The sequence below is a fragment of the Ambystoma mexicanum genome, chromosome 1q (genome assembly GCF_040938575.1).
Source record: "Ambystoma mexicanum isolate Mex_15411 chromosome 1q, UKY_AmexF1_1, whole genome shotgun sequence".
NCBI lineage: Eukaryota > Metazoa > Chordata > Amphibia > Caudata > Ambystomatidae > Ambystoma > Ambystoma mexicanum.
In genome coordinates this window covers 1,339,850,694-1,339,877,225 of record NC_090922.1, presented here as the reverse complement: position 1 = coordinate 1,339,877,225, position 26,532 = coordinate 1,339,850,694, and the positions used below count along the sequence as shown (strand labels likewise).

Genomic DNA, 26,532 nt, shown 5'->3' with positions numbered 1-26,532 from the left:
GGGATGGGCTACCTAAGTATATTAATAGGTTGTCTGCGTACAGGGAGATTTTGTCTTCCTCACCCTCTGACCTGCGGAAGCCCGTCCAGGATGCCTCCTGCCAGAGCCACGTGGCAAAGGGCTCCATGGCAATTGCAAATATTAACGGGGACAGGGGACAGCCCTGTCGTGTCCCTCTGCCCAGTGGAAAGGTTCTTTCTGGATGACCAGCCATTTACCCTGACCTCCACCAGCGGAGCTTTGTACAATAGTCGGACCGAGTCCAAGAATCCTGCTCCAAATCCCATTTTTTTCGTAATTTTCCAGATGGCCTCCCAAATCACAGAGTCAAACGCCTTCTCAAAGTCTATAGCCAACAGTGCAAGGGGTTCGCTAATGATAGTGGCACGTTCAATCGTCAGATGAAATCGCCGGATGTTCATGCGGGTTCACTTGTACGCCGTGAAGCCACATTGACCTAGGTGGATCAGTGATGAAATTACTGCCTGCAGTCTGTTTGCAAGTACTTTGGCAAGTATTTTGGTTTCACCATTGAGTAATGAGAAAGGTTTATAGGATTTACACAGTTCTGGGGGTTTACTTGGTTTGGCAATGACTACTATACTGGCTTTGTGCAAGTAATAAGGGAGAGTGCCACATTCTTTACAGTGGTTGAACATTTTGTGTATAGGGGCCACTACCATTTCTCCCATATATTTCCACGTCTCAATCGGGAACACGTTGGGGCCAGGTGTTTCCCAGAGTGGAACTGGGCGATGGGAGTTGCAACTTAATTTTCCGTTATATCAGTGTCTAGTTGCGCTTGTTTGGCCTCCGGCAGATTGGGAAGTGTAATATTGTCTAGTATTGTGTTATGGGTTACCTGCCTTCTCCCCTGTTTCATAGATGCCAGTGTGCATCTCCCAGTGTGCCTGTTTGGCGTTGTCCATCGAGATGTTGCAGAGTTTTTCCCCTAGCCGTCAAAAGGGCCCGATATTTCTCGGGGGAGCCTGCGAGTATATATTCCTCCTCTCGCTTATTAACTTCTTCCTCCGCCTCTGTTATATTGTTGGGCCATCTTTTTTGTTTTTTGCAGAGATCTAGAAGAGCATCTCACCCCGGAGTACCGCCTCGTAAGCCTCCAACAGTGTATCAGGATTTTCTACTGTGCCCTTGTTGAAGTTGAAATAGTCTGTGGTGCAGTTGTGGATGTGGTCTATAAAGTCTGGAAAGCCCAGGTAATAATTGTTTAGGAGCCATGAGGAAGTCAGTTTGATCCTGTTCATGCGGATCTCACTTTCTAGTGGTGGGTGATCCGAGACATCTCTGGCGAGAAGGTTTGCATTAACTACCCTATATATGTCCTGTTTGGGGAGGAAGAATTAGTCAAGTCTTGATAGGGAGGCATGGTGCCCCCTAGTGAAAGGAGTATCCCTACTTCCTTGGGTGAATATCTCACCAGATATCACTCAGCCGAGCGCTGAGGCAAAGGCTGCTAGTTTTGTCGTGGCATTGGGGTTCCTATTCCGTAAGTGTGTGCGATCTAGTGTTACGTCCATGACGTCGTTAAAGTCACCAGTAAAGATTCATAAATTGGGTCGATAATTTGCGACAATGGCCAGAATGTCGTTGAGTAAGTCCGCTGAGAGTGGAAGGGGAGCGTATACTGCCAGTACATCAATGGTCTCACCACATATCTTGCCCGTAAGCATCTCAAATCTATCTCTAGGATCTTGATTTACCAGTGCTAGTCCAAAGAGAAGGCATTTGTGTACTAATTAAGATCCTCTAGATTCCATAGAGAAGCCTACATGTATTACTGTCCGGTGGTTTGTTCTGCGGGAAAGGGTGCATGATGTGCCCACTAGGTGCATTTCAGCAATAAGGGCAACATCGGGGGAGTGCTTGTTGAGGAATTGTGTAACAAGTCGTCGTTTGATTCTGGAACCCAGGATATTAACATTCCATGTAAGGAATTTAAGGGATTTAATTTGGTTCCCTTGCATATTGAGGTGCAGCATGGTGATTGAGCTTGTCAGTGGTTAAATATATGATCAGTGATAGGTCTACATGTACAGCGATGTAAATAGATATATGGATGGAAATAGATGACTGAATGGAAATTAATACAAAGAAATGGAAAATAAATATCCCCATACACCGCCCCAACCCAAGGCATCTTTTGTCTAAACATATGTATAAAGCGAGGCTTCCTGCAACAATTGAGCCTGATTCTCCCAAGCTGCAACCAACCATGCCCACAGGAAACATGATTGGGAAAAGAAAAACTGCATATGCACCCTGTACTTACCCCCAACCTGAGGCACCTGTCACTCAAACCATGAACTCAGCTAGAGCACAACCAACATGATCAAACTTCTGCGGGGTAACCACTGTTGCCGCCATGGTGAGTCTGCACCCAAGGGTTGCGGCCGCATATGACCAATCCCCATTAAGCAATCTCATCTGGTCGGAAGTCAAAAATGTCCATTCTCTATCACCTGTTGTCTGTTTGATCGCTCCCCATTGTTGCAGGCGTGAGCCGTTGCAGAGGCTGTGGTTCACACCGGGCCAGGGACGGGCTTGCTCTGGATTCCATCTGGGGCACCCTTCGGGTGGATGAGGCCCCAGCCCAGATAGGATTTGAGTCTCCAGCCATCCACGCTTCTTGAGGGTTATGGAAGTGGTGTATGGCTCCCTTGTGGTGCACCTTGAGCTCTGCTGGGTAGAAATGTGCGTACTTCATGTTGAGCGAGTGTAGCTTTCTCTTCACAGAGTCAAATGACTGGCGTGCCTTCGGCCCCTCCCTGGTGTAGTCTGTGAAGAAGCCGATCTTGTAGCCATTATATGTATTGGGGCCGGTGGCCCGAGCCATCTGTAGCACTGCATCGTGATCTCGGTAGTTTAGGGTTCTTGGGATGATCGTCTGTGGTGAGGCTCCCGGGACCGGGTGGCCAGCCTGAATTCTATGTGCACTTTCAACTGAGAAGAATTTTGATAGCTTCTTCGGAGCAAATCGTTCTGTGAGCCATTGCTCAAGGAAGAGCTCCATGCAGGGTCCTTCTTTCTCGGGCACTCCAAGGATGCATACGTTGATTTGGTGCACCCTCCCTTTGCTGTCTTGCGCCCTATTTTCAAGGTGCGTATGTTTTTGGTTGACCACTGATAATTGCTCCTCCAGTTGTTTGATTGCATCTTCCGAGTCTGAAATCCGCTGTTCTGATTCGAAGCCAGGTTCTTAAGGTCTTGTCGCAAGAAGGACACGTATCTTTTCCTCCATCGATGACCTGGATTACCCTTTTCCTCCATCGATGACCTGGATTCCCCAATGGTCGTCATGATTTCACTGAGAGAGATTTGTGCGATCTGCGGGTCATCACCCCTAGTCACTGTTTCATGGTTGCGTGGCAAACTGAGCGCCTCCCATTGTAAATTGGTCTATCGTGCTCTGTAGTCCTGGCTTCTTGGCCTGGTCTTTGACCATTTTAGGCATTGCACTTATGTCTCGTAGTGGTCCCTCCACACCACTGTTTGCTCTTTCAGGTTCCTGCGGCGTGTATGTGCTTGTCCAGATCTGGGCCCAGGGGTGAGGGCTAATGCAGCAGCGTTTGCTTGGCCAGTGTCCACTTCCACCAGTGCTGCCAGTTGCTCTCCCAGGCCCCCCCGCTAGTGAGCTGCTTGTTGTTCCCCACAGGCTTTGTCTGCTGTCAGGCTGAGGCAGAGTCGGATTGTGGCCAGTCTGTCACGCAGGACCGGTAGACCACAGACTATATATCCCACGCGGCAGTTAATGCCCTATAATGTCACGGGGGAGCAGGGGTTTGCTCACCTTGTAGCCCGGGGGTGGCTGGGTTCCAGGTGCCTACCTCATTCCACGTCCCAATCCCAGCAGCTCCAGGGAAGGAAACGGCGGGTTTGTGTGTTCCGCTGGGTCACCAGTGTCTTCCACGGGAGGAGAGGCAGGTTCGCTCCGGCTCCTCTCCCCAGCTCACTTATGGATCGCATCGCCGTCCATAGAGCATAGCGGTCACAGATGTATGGCCAGTGTGCTAGCAGGCTTCAGCCTCTGCAGCTCTGCCTGTGGTGGGTGCGACGATGGTCCATGCACCGCAGGGCACGCCACATGATGAGTATCTCGGGCCCCCTTGTGTACACAACCTCACCCTTATCACATATCTGGTGTTGCATCTCTGCATGCAATTGTTTGCACAGATCCCTATGAGGGCAGCTATACCGGGTCTACCCCTGGCCCTGTATCAGCCTGGGAGACCTTTTAGGTAGCTTGGGATATTGAATGTTGTGTTTGCGTAGGGGGTGTAGTATTTCGCAGGTATCCAAATTATCAGAAGGAGCAGTCGCGGTTTCAAACTGTAAGCGCCAGAGAAGTGTTGGTATGTAGGTGTTGGGGTGCTTATACTTGGCAGAACCTCCCGTCGCTGCAGCCGTCCCTGTGCGTCTTTTGTCGCATTCATGTACTGCCCCTCTATGCTCAGTCACGGCCACCCACTCCTTCAATGTTGGGAAGAGTAAGGGCTGGTGGAGTTCCTATTGTCACCACTCGCCCTGCCCTTACTACGTTACTAGGGCAAGTCGGCGAGCTCCACCGATAATGATTCACTGCCGCCGGCCCGGCTGTCACCAATTGCAGTGCGTTCTCGTCCTCCATCACTGGCGCGCACTTCCGCCCGACCGGCCCAGTAGACAGAACACCACGACAGCATAGCCGGCAGGATGGCCTGTGGTGCTGCTCGGAGGTCCGGTTGCCTGGTGACTTTGGTTTGCTCTCCATCACAGGCGGATTCACAGGCAGGCGGAACACACTGCGCCGCTGTCCCCCCACATAGATTGCACTGCATCCAGGCCCAAAATGGCGCCATACCTTTTCGGATGGGCACCAAACAGTGCCCTCTGGCCTGATTTTGACCGGGATTGCGGCAGCCTGGAACTAAAGTAGACAGCAATCACCAACCACCGAGGAGAACTTTGTTTTGCACAGGAAACAGGATAATACAAGCAGGATGTCGGTGGCCTGGCCGGAGCACCCAAGGTTCACGTCCTCATCCGTCAGCTGCTCTAATTAGTTGTTCTTTACTGCAAAAACATTTAAATAATATGGTTAAGAATATGCAAAGCGAGTCATTAATTGATGCAGCCATCTTTTTAATTAATTAAATGATTCGAGTTTACAGTTATATAAAACAAACAATAATCATGTCTGTCATTACCTGATAGCCCAAAAAAAAACTAGGAGTCTCGAAAGCAAATCTACAGGCACTCGTTTCTTTACGCCCTCCACAAATCTACTGGCATGACACCATGATCTTTCTCTGAAATGGGTATCCGAGGATGTAATGAAAAACGTAGCCTTGGAAAACCCACCCCCCCAAACCTAAAGAATGTACTATGCCCTGCCAGACTACATGAGTCCACCAAGCAACTGCTCCACCCCAGTGTACTCTAATCCCCACGCATGCACTCAAATCATGCTAACCACTAAACAGCCACATACACCAAATTCAGTTCAGTTTCAGAAAGCTTTATTGGGCAGATGCATTAAAACAATAAAACACAACAAACAATTTCCTAGGCACTAAACCAATGTTACCCTTAGCACAGACCTTTCTAGTGAACATGCATCCTGCAATAATTATTTTTGATAAAAGGTTTAAAAAAGTAACAATAATTGTAAACTAGAGATATACAAATAATCTGAACAGCAGAATCCACTTATCAAGCACAATACACTTATATATTTCTCAAATCAACGCAGCAGGTACAATATCCTGGTTCACAAAATAATGTTGAACCATGAATGACCAGGAACAAGGAACCTACATGGTTCTAGGGATTTAAACTCGGACTCTGCTTTCAGGAATGAATCACCTGTCTTCCAACACTGTACATCCTCACACAACACTAATAGAGGAAAAAGGCCTCTCTCACGGGTGGATGCACAGCCTTATTTGGCCCAGGTGGGCTTGAGGATTTGTCCCCAGGGTTGATGAAGCAGTGGAGTTAGCATGGAGAGAACATCAGCTAAGCTGCCATGCATGAGGTTGTGTTCTTCTGACCTCATCTCGGGTCTTCAGCCAGTACTTCCAATACACATCACCTTCCCTATGGGCCTGACTGTGTCATTAAGCAGCTCTCACACTTAATACATAGCTTGAACCCGGAGAGATGACATCAACCGGGGGGGGAGAGGGAGGGGAATATGAGCGTTTGCACATCCCCTTGATCAATAAGTGTGAATCTTGCCACTGGCAATATGTGGATCGGCCCATAGCACCTACATGCAGTTGCAGGAACAGATGGTCTCATCTTGGTATATGGAGACCAACAGCATTAATAGTTTGCTGTGATGAATTCAATATGAGTTAAGTCTACTTCATCGTCTCGGGAGGATAGCGCAGGAGCAACGCGCTCACCTTGGAAGAAAGACAATGCAGAGCAACACAGGTTCGATCCCGGGTCTGCGCTTAGAAGCCTCTGGGTATTAAGTGCATTATAAATAACCTATCATATCTCTGATGGCAGCTACAGGAAATGACGCTGTTAGACTCAGTGTAACGCTCACCTGATTCCCACGGAGGCGCTGACCCAAACTGGACTGCTCAGCTGCTTCTATGACTATGATGAGGCGTAGAACTCTGAAGACGCTCTGGGCAGGACCTCTGAATATTGACTGTCTGGCTTGTAAGGTGAGTTTTCTGCAGGTGGAAGAAAAGGGGTAATTTCAAGCTGGTTGGATAAGTTCTCCCACCAATCTTCTGCTTTTCCCACTTCTTGGTTCTCGACTGGTCTCCACGAACTCTCACCTTTGGTTTAGTAAAGCCGAGCTCTCCATCCTGCTTCTGGTGCAGGGGCGCGTGGAGTCCAGTTACGTCACTGGATGATTTCAGTGTTTAGGCTCAGTGTCCTTTTGTGGCTTGTAATAGTCCTTCAGGTGCCGAGGAGCTGTTGGCGACACCACCACTGCTGTGCAAGAAGAGGCTCGTGAGTATAGAAGATCTGAGGCCGCTTCTGAAGGAGCACCCTTTTATAATGTCCTTTTCTGTCTTTCAGGTGCCGAGATGCTGTGGGCGATGCCGCCGCTGTTGCACGTGCAGTGGCACATAAGTATAACTGAATTGTTGCCGTTTCCAAATGGGCGCCTCTGATAATGTCTTTTCCTTCCTTTCAGGTGCCGAAATGCTGAGGGCGATGCTGCCGCTGCTGCGCGTGAAGAAGCGCGTAAGTATTACTGAATTGTGGCCACTTCGGCTCGGACACCACTAACAATGTCTTTTGTCTTCCAGCTGCTGGGATGCTGCCGAAGCGAAGGCCGCGGTGAACTCCGGTGTGATCACGGATGGATAAGGTAAGCGAGCGCAGCTGCGAGCATGTTGCCCGTTTTCTAACCTTATGTCTTTATTTGCAGGTTGTCGGAGACTGGACTCTTGTGGCTGAATTCTGGTGAGTAGATGTTCCTGTGCCTTTTCTTCATCCACAGGTTGCTGCTCAAGAAGCTGAGGGTGTGTCTGGACCTGAAATGCAGGAGCCGACTTGGTGAGCGTCCTGCTGCAGTTGCAGAATAACGCGAAGCACGTGAATTCTATCGGGCGTGGTTTAAATAGTGGAGAAGTGCTTTGGCGCGTATTCTTCCTCCAGCCTCACCCAGGTAAGAAAAGAGTTCCAGTGTCAGAGGATTAGCATCAGCCCCACCCAGGTAAGAAAAGAGTTCCTGTAACAGAGGATTGGCCCCTCCCAGCTAGTGGCTGGGACTTCACCCAGATTGGATTGTTCTAGGTGAGTATGCAGCATGGTCTGCCACAGGTAAGCAGTGGCGTAACACAAAATGTGGGGGCCCCCCTGCGAGCCATGCTGAGGGGGCCCCCCAACTCGGCAACAAATCACCGGTTGCGCCACACTCTGGGCCGGCCTAGACTGTCACGCTTGCACAATACGCATGAACATGCTGCTGAAGGGGTATGCCGCACACTGCACTAGGAAAAAGATATAAATATGTGTTGTAATGCAATATACAGCACACTTTCTGAGATAAATTGGCTATAAAGCCAGAGTGTTTGCAATTGTTTAGTAGGGTAACACAATCCAATACATGCAAGTCACCAACAGTGCACAGGAACATTAATGCTTCCAACTGGCTGCACAATGTAGACCAGTGTAAACACGTAATAACATTATAGTACAGAATGCCAGGCCACATTTAGACATACCTAGACTGTTTTCAGCAAAATGCCAGTCAAAGCAATAACACTCATCAAGAAGAGAGCACACAATAAAGCATGTGTCTCCATGGCCTCGAACAACACGGCCAAACTCTTTAAAATCTGCAAGGAACTGGTCAATCCTGTTGTGGTCTATACCTCTTCTGTTCCCTCCCATGGCCTCTGTACAGCTCTGGCCTCTCATTTCTCTGCTAAATCTCAGGACATCCTGTCCTCTATGTCCTCTTCCTCTCTCGGCCCATTTTGGCCATCTCTTCTCTCCTCCTCCTTTTTCCTCTTTCTCTCTGACAACACCTGACGAGGTTTCTAGACAAGTCCGATCTATGAAAGTGTCGTCCAAACAGGTGCTCCGCTGCTCCTCCAGAACCATCAAAGCCCATATTGACACCCTCGCTCCAGCCTTGACCGATTTCTGTAATCACTCTTTCGCCACTGCAATGTTCCCCTCTCCCTTTGAGCACTCCCTTGTGCACCCACTCCTCAAGAAGCAGTCTGCTGATCCTACCTGCTGGAAAACTATCGCTCAATCTCCACCTTTCCTGAGCAAACTCTTGGAAAAGCTTGCCATCTCCCAGCTTACTCTCCACACTGAATCGTTGGTTGTCTCCATGACCATCAGTCTGGCTTCAGAGCTGCCAGAGGCATGGAAACTGCTCTCCTTAACACCTGTGCTGCTCTCTAACCTTGATTCCAGCATTCCTTCTATTCTCATCCTTCATCTTTCCTCTGCTTTCGACAGGGTCAACATCGCCATCCTGATCAATCGATTCTGTGAGAACCTGGGCATCACAGATCAGACCCTAGAGTGACTGACCTACTCCCACTTGGACCGCCACTCCGCTCCCAGGTCGATCGTGGTCCCATTCTCTCCGCCACCTCTCTCTACCTGTGGCATTCCCCAGGGCTCTATCCTCTCACGCTGGTTTTTCAACCTCTACTTGGCCACTTTGGCCTCCCTGATCTCTACCTTATCCTCTAACGTTCAGTGTTGTGCGGATGACTCAGCTTTCCTTCAGGCTCCCCTCATCCTCCTCTCCTTTCTTGCTCATTCCTGACTGTCTATCCACGATTCAGGATTGGTGCGCCTCCAACAATCTCTGCCTTAATGCCAGTAAGACAGAGATCCTTCTCATTGGGACCCTTGCCACTGTGTTTCCTCTCTCACTATAGCAGACCACCTTGGGCCCTCTTCCTTTGCCTTCCTGCGAGGCAAAAAACCTTGGTGTCATCTTCAAAGCCACACTCTCTTTCTCTCCTAACATCTCGGACATCACCAAGAAGTCCCACTACCAGCTGCTCCTCCTCAAAGGGACTCTTCCCTTTCTCACTCTCCACCAGAAGCTCACTGTCTCTAAGCTGGACTACTGCAACAGCCACTTTCTCAATCTGTCTTCCTCTAGTCTCCTTCATATGCAAATAATCCAGAACAGGACTGCAAGACTTAGCCTTGGCCTCAAGCCCTGGGATTGTATTTCTCCAGCCCTGAAATCTCTCCACTGGCTGCAAGGATCAAGTTCAAGAACCTTTGCATTGCCCACAAGGCTTTCTGGGGCCAGTGCCAACACTAAATCCAATGCCCTCTTCCAAAAAACCTTCTTTCTCTAACCCTTCACTCAGCTACCTCCAACTCTCTAAGGCTTAGACATTTCTCCAGGCAGAGAGTGGGGGTAGACCTCTCTCCTCTGCTGGTGCCTCCAACTGGAATGGCCTCCCTGCCCCTCTCAAACTTGAGGCGGACAACCTGAAGTTTCGGAAGCAGCTAAAAGCTTTCCTCTTCTCTGCTGCTTTCGCTCTCTCTCCCCCCCCTGCTGACCTACCTGACCGACATGTCTGCTGTACTGACTGGCTGCTTGGCTACCCTCAGAGTCTCTCTGAGTCCAGGCTCTTTCTTGATTGGTCACCCTTGCACTGCCTCCGGGCCTACTATGCACTTAGGGGCTGTAACTGTAACCCTGCAGTCCATTGTTCTCCTTGCACAACCAGTAGTTGCTCTGCCCTGGCTGCACTTACTGAGAGCATTGCTGCCCTGTTTTCCCCTCCCCTCTCACTTGCACTTCCCTGCTCCCTTTTCCCTTGCACTTCTCGTTCTCACAATGACACAAGGCCTAGTGAGATTGTTTGTCTTGTCCTCCCTCTATCATCCCTCCCTTGTGTACACTTGTGTACAGGCGCATTATAAATGACTTCAATCACATCATATCATTTTATCACAGATGCCCAGAAAAATATACAATGCCGCAGTAAGAAATGGCTAGACTGGCAGCACCCAAATGCCAATCTAGCCAGGTAATTAAAGTTAGCAGGACTACTTTATCAGAAATGTCCAGTTAAAAGAAAGTCATACCAAACTGAGGAATGACTAGACTGGCTAAATCAAAATGCCTCTCTAGCCACTAATACCACATATCATGCCTGCTTAGCCTGGACATGGACAACCATTATGATTTATCACACAATCCTGCCCCCCCACACATCCACTCTCCCTCCCACCCACCACCCCAACCTCCACAATCAGCTCCTTGGCCCAGAATTACCTCTGCGTCCCTCTTCCTTGTCCCAGAGCTTTCGTATGAGGCTCCTTGCCTCATAGGTAAGTACTGGGATGAGGAACAGTGGGACTAGGAGTGATGAAGATTACAGGTAGCTAAATCAGGCATTACCTCCATGTATCTCTACCTCTTCCCAGTACTTTTGTATGAGGCAGAGTGCCTCGAACACACGTACTGCCTTGTATATAAGTACTGGGACGAGGAAGAATAGGGCTAGGAGTAAGCAAGGCATTAAACACAAGTAGTAGCGCAACACCATTGAGTTGACTGGGCTTCAGCACTACCCCCCCTGACATTTTGGGCTATATTGACTCAACTTGGCTAACCTTTAGAGCAGTTGCCAGACCGAACAGGACACAGATTTTAAACGGCACCTGGTTTTTGCTGTTAACAAGAACCCAGCAATTACCAACGTAAAGCATTTCACTGTTAGTACCTGCATTCAAATTCCACATTGTTTAGGCGATTGAAATCGTGATGTGGGTTTAGTACTTGCATGCCAGGGGAGTGATTGGAAGGGTAGAGAGGGAACAGGAGACTTATAGGAGAGAGCTAACTGCTTGTAACATTGAATCTGCACTAGAATAGTCTCATTAAAATGCGTAAATAATTTGGATGCGCCCACACAAATAAGTTTCCCCCTCCCCACCGCATGTGAAGTTAGCGCCTCTCCCAACATTTGAAGGGTTAGCCCCCCCGAAATGAAGGCTTTCTTGTGCCCCTGTACACAAGCACACACACCATTCACTTTATACACACCCAGTCATCCACACATTTAAGTGTGCACCCTTTCACCATACACTCACACAGGCAGCCACCTATACATTTGTGTGCGCACCCTTTCACCATGCAGGCACACCCCCACAGCCACCCATACATTTAAGTGTGCACACTTTCACCATACACACACAGGCAGCCGGCTATACATTTGAGTGTGCACCCTTTCACCATAGACTCATACACGCACACCTCATGGAGTTGAGGGGGGGCCCTATTACTTAAAAAAGAAATTGGGGCTCATTACGGGTCCAGCGGTAACCGTGCCGGTGCTACCGGCGGGTTGCCGCCAGACCCATAAAAAATTACTATGGCCTGACTTCCCGGTGCCACCGTGCTATTTCAAGTCCGGCGGCTGGGAAATCAGGTGCCGGTAATTTCGTTAAACCCCAGACTCCACGGGAATGGGGACACAGAAGCACCTGCACCATTGTTAACGGTGCCGGTGCTTCCGTGACAGGTCTGCCTACCGTGGCTGCTGTGTCTGGCAGGGTCAGACCTGTCGGGCACGGCAGCCCCACCAGGCAGACCTGTAATATGCCGGTCCGGAAAAAACAGTGCCTGTAAGCTTACCAGCACCGTTGTTTCCGGACCGGCATGGTCAGAATGCGCCCCATTGTTTCTTTTTTAAGTCACTATAACTTCATTAAGAAATTATTTCAGTTAAGGACCGAACCATAATCAAAATAATTTCTTTATGATGGCTGAGTGGCTTCAAAAACAAACAATTTCTTTTTGAAGGCATAGGGTTCCCCAACCCCCCCCACCCCATGACATGGAGGCCCCCAGCCTAGGGTCTTCCATGTCATGGGGTACGGGGGCCCTCAGACTTCAAAAAGAAAGTTTCTTTTTGTAGTCACTCTGCCTTCATAAAGAGATTATTTCTGTTACAGAAATGTTCTTTATGAATGCAGAGTGAATTTCAAAAGAAACTTTTTTTTTTTAGAAAAAAATATATATTTTTTTTTTTTACTGGGTCCCCCTCCCAGCCATGTGCTGGTGGGGCCCCCCACACTGCGGGCCCCCCGCACCGCGGGGGCTGCGGGGGCCCCTGTTACGCCAGTGCAGGTAAGTCCACCCAATCACTACTGCACACTTTAAGAATATGAGCCCGGCGCCCATGGCGCCGGGACTGTGGTTCCTTATGAGCCTGGCGCCAGAGGCGCCAGGACATGGTCCAAAGGGCCCCTGTAGGGGTCTGCTGGAACCGGGGGTGTGGATGATGAGCCTGCTTCCGGGGACGCTGGGCCAGTCTTGGCTCCTCGGGAGTAGCGCTCATGACACTCAGTTCCAAATGCAACCACGAGGCGTTATAACGTATAGCTGTAACTTGATTATATCCACCCTAAACATAGCAAGCACAGGTTAGGTTACGTTAATATACTTTTATTTATTTTGACATTTGTATAGCGCACCAAACCCTGAGGCAACTCAGCACTTTTGCTTAAGAAGTCGGTTACCTTGGTTTCTTGATCATGCTACAAGCATTGCTTACGTGGGTTACATAGTATGGTTACATTCATAGCATAATACATTACATTAACTTACAGTTTCAATTCTCTGAGGGCAGGTGGTGATGGGAGTGTCAGGGTGTTACTGTATAGGTACTTAATAGGTGTCCTGGCTAAAGAGCCGGGTTTATATTACGCCGAAGGAAAGGTGTAGTCGTTTCGGAGAGCCTAGGCCTCTCTTTGTGGCGGCATATTGCCCCCTGCACGGGGAGTCCAGACGCCAGCCTTCTGTGGGAAAGAGAAGCAAAGGAATGATAGAGGGATGGAAAGAGGGAGATCCATGTTACAGACAGAGGGTGGGTGCAGTCAGGGAAGGATGCTGTGTGGTGGCACGGGTGCCTGTCAGCTCAATTAGGTGGACCAACATTCTGGGACATTCTGGGAAAGTAAAGCAGACTCTGCCCTTATGTGCTGTGAGGAGTGCATCGTGTTGCCATGCAGAGTCTGAGGATTGACGTTAGTACAGAGTGTAGAGTTGGATGCTGGAGGTGCAGAGGGAGGGTAGCTTGAGAACGTGCTCAGTGGCAGCAATGGAATCATTTTGCCACTGTGTGCCTTCATTTGGGAGTCAATAGAAAGACACCCCAATCTGCAGTGAAACTGGCATAGCCTTTCCTAACCTGCTTTGCTCCGATACCTTCTCACATTTCCATGGCAGCAACAGAGAAAAGCAAGACACCCAGGTCCCTAGTCTCTGGGACAACTTCCAGTTTAGTGGTTGTCCCCACCAAGCTTGGTGAAACGTTCTATGCCCAAATAGCATCATTTAGGTTTCTATCCGCCATCTCACAGGAGCAGCATCATGCCTCCCAAGGATGATAAGAAGACAAAGGATGCGGGCAAGTCCGCTAAAAGAACAACAAGGATCCAGTCAACAAGTCTGGCGGGAAAGCCAAGAAGAAGAAGTGGCCCAAAGGCAAAGTGAGGGACAAGCTGAACAACTTAGTTCTCTTCCATAAAGCCACCTACGATAAACTGTGCAAGGAGGTGCCCAGCTACAAGCTGAGCACCCCTGCTGTGGTGTCTAAGAGGCTGAAGATCAGAGACTCACTGGCCCGGGCTGCGCTTCAGGAGCTGCTCAACAATGGTTTGATTAAACTAGAATCGAAACACAGAGCCCAGGTCCTCTACACCCGAAACACAAAGGGAGGGGATGCACCTGCTGGGACAGAGGAGTCTTTAAAAGGTTCTACAGTTTTGTAAATGTATTAAATAAAAGAAATGTAAACTAATTTCGGTTTTCTCCATGTTGACCTCAAACCTGATATAATATGACTCCAATGCTGTGATTTTCTTTGCAACCCAACGGGCATCAGGTATTTGTATTCAAATGTTTCCTAGAACCCACTGATTCCGCTACACTGCACCGCTCACCGCTCTTTCTCGTCTCTTGGCGCCTGAGTGCCCATGCACCCTCTTCCCTGCCACGCACGTGAAAGGCCAGCCAGGATAGCGGCCACGTGAGGCTGTTTTGCCAAACACAGCTTCCATCAGTTAGGGTGTCACCCACAAGTACCAAGGTATTTCCATTAGAAAGAAGGGACTCTGGGACGGGCTTTGCCAACACAAATACCTGCACGCCCTCCCTGCCTAGTGGGAGTTTCCTCAAGGCAACAGGTTCAGTATTCTGGTAAAAATCTGGCAGGGAAATGCGGCTCGACATTTCATCCAATGTAATCTCAACTCTTGGCCTGAACTTCAGGAATCGCCTGATTGTTTCATCTTTCTTGGGCTGCGCTAATATCAAATATCACCGGAGAAGCCTCATGAGTCAGAAGCAAATTGGACAAGAAGCGCCATGAATGATCTGCTTTTCCATCCCTTGCCTGATTATGAGCAGAGCTGGCATCCCGGGGTCGGCTTTGCCCATTTAGCGTGTCCAAAGGTCAGCTGATGGAGGCCGTGGGTGAAAGCCACCCAGAGCGCAGATGTCAGATCTCGTCACATTTCTCTCCTTCTACAGCCAAAGGCAAATTATTCATAATCATCCAGAGTCCATTATGCAAAGCAATTTATGGTCTAAATGAAAGCGGAAGCCTTGTCCTCCGCAAATGCAAGGTCATCCGCTATTTTGGAAGGAACACTTGGTTTCTGCAATGAGCCTGAAATCCTTCAATTGTGTTTGCTCCTTGGATTTAGTGGCGGTCAGATAACAAATATATTGGGTCGGATTGTGAAACAACTTGGTTTCTTTTCATTAGTGCCATTGTTTTCATATTGTTTAAAATCACAGCGGTGGTGTCCTGCTGTGTCAGGCTGTGTCCTCCTACTATGGCTACTATGTTCAATGCACGGGATCTCTGGCCACAGTGTGAAGGCAGCGTCTGACAAAATGGAGGACAAAGTAAACACATACAGAGACTGATTCGTTCTTAGTGCCCGTAAATTACGCAGAGGAGACCGCTACGTTTGCACTTTGACGTACACAGGTCATTTTCAATGTTCGCACGGTGGAGTGCAAAAGTACAGCGTAAAACGGTAACGTTGGCAAACAGACTTGTACGCTACCCTTTTCCGCCTCGTCATGCAAAATGAGTAAACACTGCCTGCCGTGTATGCATGGTTTAAGTGTTTGCAATGGATTCTATTGGGAGCCACAGCATTTGCGCCAGCATCAAAGTGCATGCGTGTGGTAATACTGGAGTATCTGCATGGCATAGAGGAAGGGCGAGGCGTAATCGTAATTTATGTTCGTTCCCTCCCTTCTGCCATGCAAAATGGGGAAAATGAGCCATAACGTAAATGAAATGATTTTACGCATTTGGTTCAGGTTGCGGCTCAATGAAAATAAGCCCCATAGTGTAATCCTCACAAAGAGTCCTGTGTTTGGTGTAAGTTATGCCAGGCATAGGTTACGCCTACGTTAGGTAATAATTTACACCTGAGTTCAAATGGCCAAGCGCCCTGGGCTGCCCCAGCAAGCTGACCTAGCAACCTCATCAACATCACCCTTGCCCCCATTCAACACCCTCAAACCACATGCACGCGTCCTCTCAAGTAGATCAATGCTCGCTCAGCAGTCGCTCATGCCTCAGAGATCGGCAACCTCATTTCATACAAAAACCTTGTAGCCCCCTTCATCACTGAAACATGGATTACCCCATCCTCCCCCCATGTTGTCAATGTCCTCCTATGCCCCAGGCTACTGCATCCAACATGCTGACCGGGCAACAAGGCCAGGAGGGGGAGTGGCAATCATCCACAGGAGCGATTGGCCATGCTCCATCATGCCATAGCCCAGAATAAGCTTGTTTTAATCACTCGCCTGCCGGTTCCCTTTATCTCACTAGGAATTCATCACCTTCCACCTTATCTACAGACCACATTACAGAAGTGACAGTTTCATTGCTGACATCTCCAACCTATTCCTCTCTACCAAATTAGCACACACTAATTATGTCTTTCTCAGAGATTTTAACATCCCACACTTCAAGCACACCTTTTGCATTGACCAGATCCAAGGACCTTAAACAAATGGTGCTCTCTCCCATGCACAACAAAGGCAACACCTTAGACTTAGGGCCTCATCACGAGTTGGGCGGTAACGCCGGCGCTATTAGTGTCAGCGCTATTAGCCCTACTGCCAAACCCCCTGGCGCTATTAGCGCCGGATGACGGGTTTGGCGGAACGGTTAGTGCCCATTCCCTATTGGGCCCATTTGGGAATTCCTCATTGGGCCCAATGGGGAAAATTCGCGCTCTTACCACCAGCGGATTTCCCGCTGGCGGTAATAGTGCCGAAAATCGGCAAATTTGCTGCAGATTTCCCAATCCGCCAAGGCCATGATCTGGCGGACCTTTAAATGCAGCGGTAATAGCGCTACTGCTTCATTTAAGGGTTATCGCCAGACTCGTGATGAGGCCCTTCTTCTTTACATCATCCTACTTCATCACTTGTGCAGACCACACCCAATCCCACTCGACTATTCTGACCACACTGCCATCCCACTGACAATGACCCACTCAACCATGGCCATAAAGGTCAGGCTAAACTCCTCCTCACCCAGCTCTGCTCATTCAAAATCTTCCCGGTCAATGAGCTAGAAGCAAACTTCACAGACTTCCTTACCACAAAGAATGTATGATCCTCCTAAAATTATTCAACAGCTCTGAATCTGGTGAACACTCACGGCATCCTAAAAACCACCCGGGCTAAGACCAAACAATCCACCCCTTGGTACACCCCAGAGTTCGCCTCCAACAAACACTCAATTAGAGCCTTATAGAAATGGTGGCACAAAAACCGTAACCCTGGCAATGTCATCAACCTCAAATAGCTACACGCCAACTATTGAATTCTGATTACTGAGGCCAAAGCGGCTTACTACTTGGATGCTGGAAATGCTTTGGAGGGACAGGGCCGCCTCGTCCTTGTCCCACTACTCTCCTAGTCTGTGGTTTTTTTGCTTTTCTGCACAGTAGTTCAGTTTGGACCCCTGGCAGTGCAGCTCTTCATTTTCATTGTTGGTGAACACGGCCCATGGGATACCCCTTTGACACCCATAGGTAGGGGTACACCTTAGTACCCCTAGTGTGTGCTTTTGTGGGCACCTGTGTGTTGCCCCAGAGCAGAGTATGGGCTGGGGGCAGCTACATTCTGATTTTGCAGGAGCTCTGGGTCTCCCCCATTTTGAGACACTCAGGCCCTGGCATAGGAATCAATGTATTCCAGGACAAAGGTAAAATGGCTACTGCCACTGCCTTTTCCTTCTTGTTTCTCAAAGACCTTAGAAGCCCTAACTCTGTTCCCTTCCACTAATGGGATGCTGAGTGCAACTCTTCATTGAATCCAAAGGCTGCTGTGCTGATACAAGGGGCCTCATTACAACCGTGGCGTTGGACCATGGTGCTATTAGCACCATGCCAGACCACCATGCCGGAATTCCGCCATGGTGGATGGTGATTTACCGCCCCATTCCAAGGTTGGCGGGGCGGTAAATCCCCATTCACCATGGCCCCTTCCCCATTCCCATTTTTGGCCCATAGGGCTCAATGGGGATGGGGAAGGCGCTAATTACGGCACCGTAAATTACGGTGCTGTAATTAGCACCAAGGTCGCTTAGCGGCTTGGACTTTAATGCCTGCAAAAAGCAGGCGTTAAAGTGTGAATCTGGCGTTAAGGGTTTAACGGCGCCGCAGCCTTTTACGGCGCCGTTAACCCCTTAACGCCAGGGTTGTAATGAGGCCCAAGGACTGATCAAGAGAGGACCTGGCCAGGCAACCTCTTCCTGAAGCTATGATGGGACATTGTGCAACTGCTGTTCTTCACCCGAAGTGTCCTGGAAACCAATCCTGATTGCCTGCCGTCCTGCAGAGGTATCTTCGTGGGCCCTGAAAAAGAGGAACCAGACATCTTTAGCCCAATAAGTCTACCAGCGTCATCCAGGTTCTGGAGGCTGTCTGTGACCGTTAGAAGCCAGACTGCAGTGTATCACCCAGGAGCTTGCAAAATTCCCACCAACTGAAGAAATGTTCAAGTGACACTGCAACCTCGAGATCTGTCCTCTTTTCCTTGGCTGAGGAAGTCCAGTTTCGCCACCCGCTGAAAAGTGCCCGTTGGTGTGTTTTCTAGCCACTCTGCATCGAAGAACACGTCGTGAGGGTCCAAACTTGTTGGAGGTCTGCAGGGCAGTCCAGTGCTTGGGCCTTCTTCTCCTTGACAGTGACAACCCAGGTGCTTATTCTTCTAGGGGAGGTTAATACTTGAGGTGCATCATCGAGTAAAGCTGAGAGACTCCACCACTTCACCTTTCAAAGCACCCAAGGTAATGCGACGAGGAAGAGGGTCTTCCTCCTCCAGGGATAACACAGTCCCGAATTCATCTTGGGCCTGGCTCTCCTGTTGCTTCCCAGGTACTTTGGGGTGAGGTAGAGACAAGAGCAGACATTTACAGAACATTTAAGGACAGTCCATTAATATAAAAGCAAAGCATAACTTACCTTTTATTGCAGGGTGCTCAGGTGTGGGGGGAGGATCTCCATACAGAATTGCCTCTGAAAAGTATATTCATTTATACATTTTCATTTTCTTTAAATTTAGATCTTTTTATTAATAAAACATTTCTCATACACCGGAAATAGTACAGAGCCAAAAAAAGAATAGCAATACAATACACAAAGAATAGAAAAATCGAAAAGCAGAGAATTAGAAAACCTCACTCGGGAGGACACAGGGTATACAATCAGAATACAGAATATAATACAGTCTGTGCTGGGAGGAGCATGCATCACATTCCGGGCCCTGTTCAACATGGGAACTCAGTACACCTGCACATCGTAGTGGTCCAAGCCCGCTTTATAACTTTCTCAACTTCCCCCTCACATCCAGGGAAAATGGCTGTGAGCCAGTAGCGTCCAATCTTGTATTTAGTACATTGCTCCAAGGGGAGATACTGTTATGCCCAACCAAGTTGGGCGTCCGCTGGGTACTAGCCACATATCTCATTAAGCAACCTACGCTAGCTCAAACCATTACCCAACTCCCTTACCCCCCCTCCCCCGAAGCCTCCCAGCCAGGCATGCCCAGCATGTTCACCTTGTCATTCATTCATATAATTCCCACAGATGCTGCACCCTTTCCAGACCTCGCCTATTAGCATATGCCTGTCCCTCCAATCTACACAAACTAGATACCAGACTCTCCCAGACTCTCACCAGTGGGCCTCCCGGTGATTTCAGTGTTGACCAAGATGGTAACGTATGCAACAGCTTGACCACACTGCCCTCCTCATGGCCATCTTCCACACCCATACCAAAAAGCATAGTTTTAGGTTCCAGCCCCAGTATTACCCCTGGTATTGCCCCAACAGTACATTTTTCGTTTTTAAATTAGACAGTGCTTAGTAGTATAAGTGTGTTTTACGACATATACCAGTTGGTGCATTATTGCTGAGAATATCTGTGGTACCACATAGTACTGTATAATAGTGTGATATTTATTGGAGTAGAGTTTCTCAAGTACAAAGTGAGTCTTATTTAATTATATATATTTACCTAAACATATTTGTAGCTTATAAAATAACTGTGTTAGCACATAACATAGTGTGGGGACATTCCATTTGCTAAGGATTTAAATCAGGCAATACACCCGCGTCTCCCCTAGCATGTAATGCACCAATGAAATACTTATTTACTGCGTCTATAGGTTCAATATTCTGAGAGATATACCACTCCAATACACAACCTTCTCAAAATACCCCCCCAGGTCTCACTGGACCAGGAATCAGGCTGGTTGGTAAAGGTAAATATTTATTTATTATTTAAAATTCAAATCACACATATGTTTTAATATATAAGGGGCAGCAATCACCAATGTGGTGACAATACAAATCAGAAAGTAGGTAATGCAGTGAATCACTTTTTTTGTAACACAGAATGTAAAACACAGAGAAAAGAACAGTTTTGGTTTGTACAAAAGATAGCGTTTAAGTTAAGGTTCCCTCTGCAAAGTTCTCAATTCACAAATTAGCAATTCTACACAGATGTAAGTAAGCATCAGGTATTTAGAAATGAAGAACAGTGTATATAGAGTTTGAATGCAATCTTCCCTTCCCAAACAAGAGAGAAAACGTTTTTGGAACTTTTACACTTTTAAAATGACAGTTGAAAATTAATTTGTGAAACAATTAAAAGTGTGCAAAAATCCTTAAATTGATATAAATTCCTATGAGAGCAACACTGAACAGGTCCTAGCAAACATAAGCTACAATATGAGTGACCGTACACACTTTAAATCAGAATGGGAGTTGGGAAATACTTTGAATGGAACAACACACGTGGAAAGCTTTTGCAAAATTGAGAATTTGCGCCTAATTTTCACTATGTGATTTTTAATAAAAACAGGTCAAAGACATTCGGGGTCATTACGACCCTGGCGTTAAGGGTTTAACAGCACCCTAAAAGGTGTTGGCGCCGTTAAACCCTTAACGCCTGATTACAAAAGAAGGTCCCTTTGCGGGACCCGACCTTAATGGCTGGTTTTACCAGCCGTTAAAGTAGGGTGCCGCAAAGGGACCTCGGTGCTAATTACGGTACCGCAATTTGCGGTACCGTACTTAGCGCCTTCCCCAGTCCCATTGAGCCCTATGGGGCAAAAATGGAAATGGGGAAGGGCCATGGTGAAATGAGGAAATACCGCCGCGCCAACCTTGGAAGGGGGCGGTATTTCCCCATTCCACCATGGCGGACTTGTTACAACACCGGCACCAACCATGGTGCTAATAGCGCCATGGTTTAGCGCCGGGGTTGTAATGAGGGCCATTGTTTTAGTATGTTTTAGTAAGTTTTGGTTGTGGATGAAGCTATGGGTTTTAGGTTTAACTCAGAGTTGAAATTAAGTCTCTAGCTATAAAATTGAAGAGGTTATGCAAGTTTGAATAAGAGGTGGTTTTGAGAAAAATGAACAGAGATAAACAGAAATTCGGTTTTAAAATGACAGATTGGTTTTAGTTAAACTTTGTTAATGACTAAGAAAAAGAAGAATGCCACCCGGGAAACTCCACAGTTACGCATGGCCAATTGTAACTCTTCACGTGGCGGATACTCTGTTTTTCTTTTATGGGAATTACTTTAATTAATCCAAATCACTAATGGCATATGGTCTAGTAAAACACATGAGAGAAAATCAGCGCTAACACTAGGGATTACAAACAGGGTTGTAAGAATGGTTCTGACACTATTGTAGGTTCTTAGGTTAAAGATGGGGATAGGACAAGGTAAGACAATATATGCTATGGGTTACTATGATTCCTATTTATACTTACAGTCCACTTAATTTAAGATTGGACTGTCATGTTCTGGTCATCACGGATCAGGTCTACAGACAGCAGCGCACCTCTGGCGGGATGGTCAGCTGGGCGGTTCTGGTCAATTGGACTGGAACCTCAGAATGGATTGGATTGGATTGGCCCTTCAGGTCACTGGACACTGTAGAAAAGCGGGATAGCGAGTTTCAGCAGGAAAGCTTGAATGGTAGCAAGCCAGACTGGATCAGAATTATTTCCCTTAAGTGGGATTGTTCAGGATTTGGGCCTAGCTGAAAAAGAGTTCAGCAAATGCTGAGTCCTGGGGTTTGCAAAGTATTCTGGATCAGGACAAGATGAAGAATTTTGGAACAGGATGGAGAAGTCAGGACCAGAGCGTCACGCGGAAATCAGGATGTAGTCAGGAATCAGTGTCTGTCTGTGTGTTGTGAGTTTCCCTTATTTATCATGCCAAGTGACATCACTCAGTTTACGGTAGGGGCAGACTTACAATCCACACCTACAATGCTGTGATAGGTCAAAGGCACTTGCCTTTTCCTGGTTGGAAGACAGAAAGGCTGCCATATTTTATGATGTGACTTGGGAAACTCCCACAGTTATTTGGACCAATATTTAACTTTCCCATAAATACATATTTCTATAATTGTGCCCTCTAATAAAATCGGACTCATACATTACATATTTTGTGGGTTACATTTCCATCCAACTCCTACATCAGTGAGAGCTGTCTTTGTCTTTCTGTGAAATGATGTCAATTTTAATCATAAAGGTTTGGTCTAATAATTCCTAATTTGGTACATATCTGTGCAATCACCCCTAGAACACAGGCATAAAATATTAGGTTTGCAACATTAATAGTCCTTGCACAATTAGTGTTTTTGTATAACTTTGGTTTCTTATGCAGTACACGGTTCAATCACGTCTTCAAAGAAAGAGCATAAAATTAGACTTACAACTACCAACTTTTAGATTTATCCTCCTTCTTGTGGCAAAGTTAAACGTCTTTAAATCTTAATTACAAATAGGCATTTAACCACCAAAAGTCCGTAGCAGTTTTTTTATACTTTTCTTTCAACTGGCAACAGCTGTCAAATTCCTGTGATCAGGTTGGGGGTCCTTTTCCTTGAGAGGGAAGTTTCCTGCCCCTCCCCTGTTGGGATGAGTGTTCAAGCCTGCCATTGTCTTTGGCCCAGACAAAAGCCTGATGAGTTCTTTGTCATGAGTATGTGAAAACCTCCCAGCAGCAATTAGTCCTTTCATGCCAGCAGTGAGGTGTCACCCATTCCCAGGCTGAGACTGTCAGATCAGGATTAAATAGTTACTTAACTCAGGATTGGGTTTTAACTTTAAGTTACTTACATCTTTCATTAAACATAGACACAGTTTATAGGTGGATTTTGACATTTGGCAATCCTTTGACATTTCTTACAGAATTAAGCCTTTCAACAAAACATGCTTTTAAACAGGCACTTTTGCACTTTCTGCAGGGAAAAGCACATTAAACTGAGTCTTTAAATCAGATATTTCTCTGCAGCACATACATTTTATTTAACACCAGTTCTTTCCTTAAGTGCTGGGATTTGTTTTGCAGTCTGGATATATGTTTCCAGCGTTTTGTTGGGAGTTTCTGCCTGCACAGTTGAAATTGTTACATGTTGCCATTTTAGCCACATTTTTCCCGTGGAAATGACAACAAATGTTGTTGGGCTGGTTTTTCATGAGATACAGTTCTTAGCTGCTGGCAGTCAATGAGACCCGGCTCCTCTGAGCCACACTGGATGATCTGTAATCCTTTTACTCTCCAGGATTCACTGGAAATTAATGGCTCTAGTGCCAAAACAGCACTTTGAAGTTTGCAAAGCTGCCTTTTAAAAGGCATTTTCGATTTTCAGGACAATTCTGCTGCCTTGCTCCATATTGGATGTAACAGAACCCACTGGCATGTTCCTGCAGTGAGAATTCTTTCTTTACCCCACTTGACTGTTTGTGGCAGGATGTGCAGCCTTTTGTGGTTGTGACCCCAAAGCAGTTTTGCAGATTTTTGCACGCACAGGGGTTAGCACATCCATTTTTGGCTGTTTCTTTCACCATTTGTGAAGTGATGTAGTGGGGCACATTGGGATGGGTCAAAATATCTCACAGATTGAGGGGGCTTGGGCATTCACAGTACCCAAGATCCAGCCTGCATCACCTCCTGTGTGTCTCAGCCTTGGTTGCTTGTCCATTGCTACCCTTTGGAGCCTTGGCTGGGGTGCCTCTGTGCCTCTACCCCATCCATATAGTGCACAGTGCCACAGATACCCCCTTCAGTCTTTACACTACTCCACCACTATCCTGGCAGCCTCTAAAAGGAACAAAGCTCTCTTTGAACTAGTAAATCATTGTACCAAGCCCTCATCCGACCACATGGTGCAAGCAACTCAGGATAAATATGACTGAATTCACAACTATTTCATTGAAAAAATAGAAAAAATTCAACAGATCATCGAATCAGCATCCCACAGAATAAGCCTCCTCCTGCAATTCAGCACTCACACTGACACTCTGGACTGAATTCTCTCCCCTCTTTCCCCAGCCCTCTTAAAAGCAATTGGCTCCCTCAGACCTACTTCCTTTTCTGACAATATCACCCCGGCCCCCATCATTAAACAATTAATGGGCACAGCACTCAACTCCCTCCTCAGAATCACAACATCATTGATGCCTCCCTCACAGGAGGGTCCTTCCCAGACACCCTCAAGACTGGTGCTAAAAGACCTCTTTTGAAAAAGAAAACCTAGAGCCAGATGACCTGCTTGTTACAAACCTCACATTTATTGGAAAAACCTTGCAAAAAGTAGTTGCAAAACAACTACTCACTAAAATTGAACTATACCTCCAAAATGATTATCAGTCTTTGATTACATCCCAAGGGTAGCATTGAGCCAGCCACCATCCAGGTGGTGGATGATGCCCTCCAAATCCTGGATAATCCTGCCTTCTTGTCCTCATTGACCTCTCAGCTGCATTTAACACAGCATCCTCTTCTCTCTGCTCGCTGACAGGATGGATTTCTCTGCCACTGTCCTGAATTGGTTTACCTCCTACCCCTCGGGTAGACACCAGGCCATCTAGGTGAAGAAGTTGAGTTCTTATTGAATCCCAGTCTCTATCACAACTAGTCTGCAAAGAGAGGACCCGCAAACAATTCTTCTCTTGTCGCAACCCACCCTCAGGAACTCGATCCCGGTATCAACCCGTAATGCCCCCACAATTCTACAATTCCACAAATCTCTCAAAACATGTTTTTTTCAACATCACCTGACCATGGACTAATCCCAATGGATGCACAGGCCACAAACCACAATACTATGCTACTGTTAAAAGATACCAGCCAAAGCGCTAGACACCCACACTTTGTACAGCAATCCACTGCTATCGAGCTAGATCCAGGATTTAACAATAAAATAAATAAATTAAAGATTGGAAGCACACACAAAGAGGCCACCGATCAGTGACTGTACAAAGTGCTCTTTTTCCAAATGACCTTGAGATAGAGTTTATTGCATTGACCTGGACAGGATTGGGTATGACATTGCAATGTGAAAATGTATATTATAGTACTATTTTAATTATTTTACTCAGAAAACAAAGATGAAATTGGTTGTTTGATGTACTGCCACCACCTTTACAAACCAACCTCATCAAATAATAGCCCGAGGGCTAAAATGCGCCTATCATCACCTAACAGCAAATAAACACCAGCAATTCTTAGACGGACTATCATTGTACTCCATCAACAATATCATAGTAGGTTCACTTTTAAATAGTCAATGCATGTTTTGGAACTGCAATAATTATTTTGGGGGGTGAATGTTCAAATTGCATTGTATAGCTTTTTGGTGCAGCTGGATTTGCAAGTGATGCTGGCCCTTGTTAATGGATTTACTTATTTATTTAATACATTCTTCTTGTAATGTACCCATGCAACTTGGGGGCTGCTTCCGAGCACATGAAACCAATATGTTGGTGTCCTTGGGAGGAGGGAGATGCTTTTATAAAAGTCCTGAGAGAAGAGGAAGATGTTGTTCCGTTGGGCATCTTGCAATGCATTGAAGGAAGGAGTCTGAGGATCTGAGAGATCTACAAGGTTGCTCGTGTTTTATATGTTCCTTCATGTAAATAGGTATTTGGTCATGTAGGGCTCTGGAGGTTAGACAGAGGAGTTTGAATTAGATTTGGAAGGCAACAAGTAGCCAGTGCACTTGTGCAAGGGCAAGGTGATAGTGGTTGTGAGCTTTGAGGTTTAAAATAAGTCTGGCAGTTTAATTTGGGGCTAGCAAAAAGTACCCGTTCTCCGAATGGGTTCTGCGGACAGATATGACAGCACTCTCATTAATTGTTCAAAATCGATGATCCTGTAGGTTGCTGCTCCGATTTCCTTATCACTTGCTGTGCTTTGTACTGTGAAGTAAACTGCATTGAGAATGGGCATGTGTGGCTGGCTGTCACACTCCAGAGCAGACGTTGGCGGGAGGCGAGAGTTGGTGTGCTGCTGCATACTGAGACCAACTGTGCTCTCTCCCAACCAGTTGTCTTACCCTGGCATGGTGCAGTTTGGTGCGGTGCATTGCAATGCAAATATCTCAGAAACCGTGCATTCTAGGGTACTATAACCACATTGATGTTTCGCTGGTTTCAGGCAACCGCCTCATGTGTGAAGGTTCTGAAATCGGGGAAAGGT

The 26,532-nt window shown here is 47.1% G+C and overlaps 1 protein-coding gene and 1 pseudogene across 1 annotated transcript in view; one reads left to right on the top strand and one right to left on the bottom strand.

Moving 5' to 3' along the window:
- Positions 1-26,532, bottom strand: part of RAB3B (RAB3B, member RAS oncogene family) — a 966,803-nt gene that overhangs the window by 240,795 nt on the left and 699,476 nt on the right. The gene's annotated exons all lie outside the window — the stretch shown is intronic.
- On the top strand, positions 13,850-14,250 carry LOC138523050 (small ribosomal subunit protein eS25 pseudogene; annotated as a pseudogene).